Source organism: Capra hircus, chromosome 15 (genome assembly GCF_001704415.2).
Source record: "Capra hircus breed San Clemente chromosome 15, ASM170441v1, whole genome shotgun sequence".
Taxonomy (NCBI): domain Eukaryota; kingdom Metazoa; phylum Chordata; class Mammalia; order Artiodactyla; family Bovidae; genus Capra; species Capra hircus.
Window position 1 is genome coordinate 35371267 of NC_030822.1, and position 7764 is coordinate 35379030.

Sequence of the window (7764 nt, forward strand, 5' to 3'; positions counted from 1 at the left end):
ATTTTAGTTTTATTTGAAGGAGATGAATATTTTTAAAGCATATGCCTCAGCAATCAGAAGCCTAATGTCAGGCACTTACATTATAATCAAAAAAGCTACCTGTCAGGTGCTTACACTACTACAGTGTGATTCTAGCATCTGGAATTGACCTAGTACTAACATATCAGAGGGCTTCCCTGGGTAGCTCAGCTGGTAAAGAGCCCGCCTGCAATGCAGGAGACCCCGGTTCAATTCCTGGGTTGGGAAGTTCCCCCAGAGAAGTCATAGGCTACCCACTCCAGTATTCTTGGGATTCCCTGGTGGCTCAGTGGGTAAAGAACTTGCCCGCAGTGCAGGAGACCTGAGTTCCATCCTTGGGTTGGGAAGATCCCCTGGAGGAAGATGTGGCAACCCACTTCAGTATTCTTGCCTGGAGAATCCCCATGGACAGAGGAACCTGGTGGGCTACAGTCCATGGGGTCGCAAAGAGTCAGACACAACTTAGCAACCCAGCATATACACTTCTCAATATAGGCTTCCCAAGTGACTCAGTGGTAAAGAATCTGCCTGCGGTGCAGGAGACGCTGGCTTGATCCCTGGGTCAGGAAGATCCCCTGGAGAAGGAATTGGCTACCCACTCCCATATTTTTGCCTGGGAAATCCTATGGACAGAGAAGCCTGGTAGGCTACAGTCCATGGGGTCGTAAAAGAGTCAGACAAGACTTAGTGACTAAAACAAACAACATTTAGAAAACAATTGCCATAAATGAGCTTGGCTTTTAGAGAAAGCTTTTGGCAAACAATTAAAATAGTTGTCGACCCTAATATTTTATGAGCAGAGAACAGGCTACAAATACAGTACCTCCGAAAGAAGTCACGTGCTCCAATGCCTGATTCATTTAATGTCACTGGGGACAACCCCCCAAACAAAGAACGAGGGGACATAGAAAACAATGGTCAGGAGATACTCTCCCAAAGAACATAACTGGTATCTAGTTGGGGATCTTCCCCAACTGTCAGGAGATTAAGATGTGATGCCTGCCCCCAAAGCATTCCAGCATTACCATTGACAAGTTCCTGTGATATGTATCCCATGCTTCACTTTCAACTTAGACTCTTAATGGCTAGTACCCAGTTTCTGCTCCACCGGTAAACATGTGATAAAACAAGGAAGATGATGGTCCAGGAGGAGCCACATCAGGACTGATGAAGATGACCACACATTCCTGGTGAACTTGGACTCTGTGCTGCATTCAGTGACTAAATGAGAGTTTGGGTAGCCTCGCTTGGAAAGAGTCAAGTATGTGTTACATGTGAGAGTCTCTCATATTATTTCTCTTAAGAAATAAATATTTAGTCACCTGGCCTCTCCTCTAGGCAGCTAGATTTATGTGAGGATTCTGGCCAATTCAATGGTAAAGAGAATGATGTAAATCTCTCCCAGATTGGCCCCTAAAATATCCCACAAGATTCTGCACACTGTCTCCCTTCATTGTGTGACACGATCATGCTCACTCATTCAGTTGTGTCCAACACTCAGTGACCCCATGGACTGTAGCCCACCAAGCTCCTCTGTCCATGGGATTCTCCAGGCAAGAATACTGGAGTGGGGTGCCATTTCCTTCTCCAGGGGATCTTCCCAACCCAGGGATCAAACCCACAGCTCTTGTGTCTCCTGCATTGGCAGGTGGATTCTTTATCACTGAGCTACCTGGTAAGCCTCACTGTGTGAAAGTCAGATGCAGAAGGATCTGTGAAAGTCTCTAAGGGCTTATAAAGCAAAATACCCAAATATGACAGAAGCATGGGTCTGTCAGAGCTACATTTTGCACCTAATATCTCTTTCCTTTGTTGTTGTTCAGGCGCTAAGTCATGTCCAACTCTTTGTGACCCTATGAACTGCAGCACGCCAGGCTTCCTTGTCCTACAGTATCTCCCAGAGCTTCTCTAACTCATGTCCATTGAGTCAGTGGTGCCATGCAACCATCTCTTCCTCTGTTGCCCCTTCTCCTCCTGCCCTCAATCTTTCCCAGCATCAGAGTCTTTTCCAATGAGTTGGCTCGTCACATCAGGTGGCCAAATTATTGGAGCTTCAGCTCCAGCATCAGTCCCTCTAGTAAATATTCATGGTTTATTTCCATTAGGATTGACTGGTTTGATCTTCTTGCTCTCCAAGGGACTCTCAAGAGCCTTCTCTAGCACCACAATTTGAAAGCATCAGTTCTTCAGTGCTCGGCTTTCTTTATGGTCCAGCTCTCACATCCATACATAACTACTGGAAAAACCATAGCTTTGACTCTGCAGATCTTTATCAGCAAACTGATGTCTCTGCTTTTTAGTACACTGTCTAGGTTTGTCATACTTTCTCTTCCAAGGAGAAAGCATCCTTTAATTTCCCCTTGTAGTTCCTCTGTTTTGCCTGCCACAAAGAAGGCTGCCGAGCTACTGAACTGCAAGACGCAATAACTGGGTTTCTGACGCCTGCCTATGACTATTTTTGAAACAATGCAAGAAGGAAACACGATCCTAACACCTTTGTTCCTCATCACGGACTCTTGACTGTGAGCTCTCATCTTATATAAGCCCCTAGACTTCTCACGGAGAGGGGGCACAGCTCTTGAGGCATGAGCCTACCCTGTTCCCCTCTTGGCAGACCAAGAATTAAAGCCACCTTTCTATTTCCTCCAAACTCAGTCTCCATATTTTTTATTTGACTTCAGTGGGCAGAGACAGCCAAGATGTAAGCCAGCAACATGAATATCTGATTCATGTGATTGATTTGATATTGTTCTTAGGATGCTTGGGTCTGGTGCACAGGGATGATCCAGAGAGATGATATAGGGTAGGAGGTGGGAGGGGGGGGTTCAGGATTGGGAACTCATGTACACCCATGGCTGATTCATATCAATGTATGGCAAAACCAATACAGTATTGTAAAGCAAAATAAAGTAAAAAAAAAAAAAAAGTCACTGAAATAAAGGAAACCAGAATGTAAATTATTATATCATTTTATTTTTTAATCTTTCAACCCCCACCCCACAGGCTTCTGAGCAGGAAGTACAGTATTTTTGTCTCAAATCTACCCTAGCCCTCCCGCTGAGTGTTGGAGATCCCAGGAATTTTTCAGAGTTGTCAGTTTCCTTGTAAGAATGAGAAGAGGTGGAGAACCAAATTCAATCCAATATTGCTATTCCTACTTGTAGCCACACGGGGGCACCGTTGACATGTCAACAACGAAGCTTTTCTTGACTCCTTGCAGTAAGGCTATCCCGTTTAGACTCGCTGGCTGCACAGTCTTGATGTCCCACAGTCCGCCTTTGAGGTCACACCTTTCACGGTTAACACCCGCATGCTCAGAGTACACCCCGAAGCACACTACAGTATCAAATGGCTATGTGCTAAGAGGCTCCCAAACGCCACTTTATGATCGTGGAAATGTAGTTTCGCTCTCTCAACAACGTTTAGGTCTTTGTTTTGAACATTGATCACCAGCATAGACTCTCTTTCCTCCAGATAATTTAATTTCAGGAAACTTGTTGCTTTCTCTTGCCGCTGAATCTTGATTTAAATCTGCTCTGTTCCTAGAGAGCAGTGTTCAGTGGTTTCAGATCTTTTCAAAAGACTCTGTTTCCTCATGTAAGTGTGACTAACCTGAGTGGCCTTGACAGGTCAATTTTCTCCCCCTCCTCTTGTTCTTAGTACACCCCCTTCTAGTACAACTGTACCACAGTTACCAAAGTGACTCTTCACAGACCTTCTCATTTAAACTGAAAAAAAAAACTATGTCCCTCCATTTTATTTATTTTTTCTCAGTTTTATTGAGATATAATTGACATATGGCACTGTATAAGTTGAAGGCACACAGAAATGACGTGACTTACATATACAGTGAAATGATTGCTACAAAATTTTAGTTAACATCCAACATCTCATACAGATAGCCAAAAAAATAAAAAACAATTTTTCCTTGTGATGAGAAATTTTAGGATTCGCTTTCTAAGCAGCTACAACACAGAGCAGTATTAACTATAGTCATCACGTTGTACATTGCACCTCCAATACTTATTTATAACTGGAAATTTGGACATTTATACTCCACCAGTTTAAAACTCCTTTAGTTTATGTCACTTCATTCTATCCACTCTAGACAGCTCTCAAAGATTTCTACTAAGTACCTTTGCAATGCTATGATTACTTTACAGCTGAGTTGTGTCTGCCCTTCAAGACCAGGCTCTTTGAGTTACTCTGTTCCTCCATTCTCTTTATCTACATGGAGATTCACCCCAAAGCCTGTCTTGGTACCACTGTGTCTCCTTCCTTGAACCATTTGCACTGGGCTTGACAATTCTGAGAAACTGTGGTCCTCTTAACCTTAATCATCTACAGAAGACTCCTATGATAATTAAATATTATCATGCCTAAAAACCAGAATATTGCAAGCATTCAAAATATTTGAGCTTTTAATTTCATTAGTATTACTATCATTATTATCAGTATATCTGGACATTGTAATTCCTAGTATCATATTGGGCCAGAGGTGTTAAAGTTGGCCCTTCTGTCTTCTAAGGAACAGTAGGAGATGATGGCGGAAAAAATTATTTGGGCAACCATGAGATGGAGAGAAGGCCTACCAAAGAATTCCTTTTTAAAAAATGACAAATACTGAATCACATCTGTGGCTCTGGCTTGAGAAAATGAGAGCTAGGTCTGGGGGTATTGAGAGCACTATCTTGCAAAGAAATGGATGTCATTTTTCCTTTCAGACTGTTATTGAGTGTGGTTTTGGAAGAATCTGCCCCTGGAGCCTGTATCAGCATTGACTTGCAGTTACTTTTATCCCCATAGGGTGGCGCAGTGGATCTCCATTCCTGTTAACCAGCTTAATACTAAATTCTTTCACAACTGAAACCTGCCCCTAGAGCATCACGTCACATCTCTTCACCTGTCTGCCCTGTAGGACTTGACTCTCTCTCCAGTCCACTAGGTGTATCCTATACTGCAGGGACTGCATAACTGTCCTTCACGTGGTCCTAAGTTTTCAGACTCAAACATTTGGAGCTGTGCCAGTAATGACCTCTTGTCACTCAGAGCTACACCCTCCCATCCAAACATCTTGTGATACTGGGGTTTAGACTCTAGGACTCTGGGTCAGCTGGATCCTTCTCAGTTTTTACCTACAGAGAGGAACAGAGAAAGACTGGAAGGTGGAGGCGGTGGGGCGTGAAGGGGGATACTTGTTCCTTCCCCTTTCATTAGTATCCCTCAGCAATGACTCTTCATTCTGGCAGTGAAATTGGTTTCAGCTTCCAGGATTGGTTGGTTGGTTGCTTTGGATTTTGTTTGGGTTAGAGTTTCAGAATTCCCAGAATCAAGTCAGCCTCTCTGAAATCCCTCAGAGATACCAGCAGCAGCATAGAGTCCTTGCTCAGAGGTCTCTGTCCCAGCTCTAAGCGCACCTCCGCTGAGCCCTTGTGACTCGACTACCAGTCAGAGGCAGCTCCCTCCTCAGAGCTGTGAAACCAGTTCAATGAGCCCCCCGCCAGCCTGCTGGCTCCTAACGCCCCAGCGCTTCCCAAGTATAAGGTTCTTCCCTCAGGTACTGTCCCTGTGTTACTTCAGCATCCTCTCCCTCTTTTTTCCTTTTTTTTTTTAATTTTCATGTGTCCAATACTTATTTAATCAAGTGCTTACTTTAAATTCTCTAAAAGTAATCTGTGAGATTCATTTCCTCCTGAATGGACCCACTTTTATCCACAAACGTGACACTTCGCTGTCTTTTCACCTCCAACTAGAGCTCCTGAGATGAATCAACCAATAAGACCTGCCTTTCAGTTCACTGCACGTGCCGCTTAAACCCAAGGGGACTTGGCCAACTTCCTGTCCTGGTTCCCCAATTTCTTACTCCGTTGGTATCGCCTCTCCCCCAACCTCAAACTGTTTCCTCATTCTCTAGACTCCCTGAGGGCAGTGAGGCTGTTGAGGACACAGTAAGAGGTTAGCATTGATTTATCATTATTACGAGTGCTCTTTTCCTGTGGTCCTGCAGGTTCTTTGTCACAGGACTCCGTCTTCTCTGAGAATTCATCCCTCTCTAAATAGGAGATACAAGCAGGAAATACCCATGGACATCCATAAGGACAAAACACAGGCAAAGGAAAGTAGGGTGGGGCATTTCTGTAGAAAGACACCAGGCTCTAGAGCCTGGATTTTAATCTCTGCTCTGTCATATATCTGCCATATATATATATATATATATATGATCTCCAGTAGTTTTTTCTCTTAAAATCATATTTTTTTCCTGCTGTGTAAAATAGAAGTAGTAGTAGCTACATGAATGTTGTGAAGATTAAATTGCTTCACTGTAACTGCCCAGGACCAAAGCAGTTGCCCAAGAAAAATGAGTTTCTTCCTCTTGCCTACCCTCTCCTGAACCAGGCAAGAACAAAGGAAGAAATCAGGGTCAGGGTTTTCTCTAGCTCATGTCTGGGGAAAATCACTGAGAAGGAAGGGCAGATAGAATTCTAAATCTGTTTTACAAATTCACATCCCTCTCTGCAGCAGTTTCTGAATTCCTTGCTTTATCTCTTTAGTCTGAACCCCATATACAACAGGGTTTAAGGCAGAGGGTATGAGGTGATGAAAGACATTGAGCAGGATCAGGATGTCCATGGGGACCATCTTTCTGGCCACATTTGTCAACACCACAACCAGAAGGATGGTGCTGAGAAAGAGAATGAGGATGAAGTGAGAGCCACACGTGCTCAGAGTTTTGACTGCAGCTCCCTCAGCCTTGAACTTGAACATAGCTCTTAAGATGAAGATGTAGAAGATGAAAATGAGGGTGAAATCTGAGCCTAGTAAGGTCCAACCAGCCACACACTGGTAGATTGTGTTCTGGGTGAAATTGTCACAGGAAATCCTGGACACAGACAGGTTGGCACAAATGCAGTTCTCAGTGACATTTTCTCACAGTAATGAAGCCTGGCAGCAAGAATGGGAATGGGTAGAATGAGAAGGGCATTTTGTACGGCAATGAAGGTACTAGCTTGGCCACAGCATGGTTAATGAAGATGGATGGGTACCTCAGTGGGTGGCAGATAGCCACATAGCGGTCATAGCCGTGACCAAGAATGCACAGGACTCCATGGGGAGGAAGCTGTTCATGATGAACATCTGGAGGAAGCAGGCTGAGAAGCTAATGGACCTGAGATCAAACCAGAAGATGGCCAGGACCTTGGGGATGATGGTGAGGCAGAGCGCCACGTCCAGCAGGGAGAGGAGGCTGAGCAGGTAGTACATGGGCTCATGCAGAGAGGCCTCCAGCCGGATAGTGATCAGGAGGGTGGTGTTGGTCCCCATGGCCAGAAGAAAGAGGAGACTAAGGGGCAGGGACAGCCAGTGCTGCCAGCTCTGGTAGTTAGGGAAGCAGATGAGGAGGAATTCGGAGACTGGGGGAGAGGAGTAGTTGCTGGGTGAGGTCATCCAGTGAATCCTGAGCTGAGAAGTCTTGTCTTGACTATTTGCTTGGTCAGATACAAAAGGTAATTTTGTTTAATTGATTTCTAAAGTATAGCTCTCGCTCTGTAGGTTGCTAATGATATACAGAAGAAAGAAAATTCCAGGCAATATCCTAAAGATAGAGTGGTGGGACTTGACAATTAATGTTGCTGCTGCTAAGTCACTTCAGTCATGTCCGACTCTGTGCGACCCCATAGACGGCAGCCCACCAGGCTCCTTTGTCCCTGGGATTCTCCAGGCAAGACCACTGGAGTGGGTTGCCATTTC

The 7764-nt window shown here is 44.5% G+C and overlaps 1 pseudogene; it reads right to left on the minus strand.

The window, feature by feature from the left end:
- On the minus strand, positions 6520-7461 carry LOC102189330 (annotated as a pseudogene).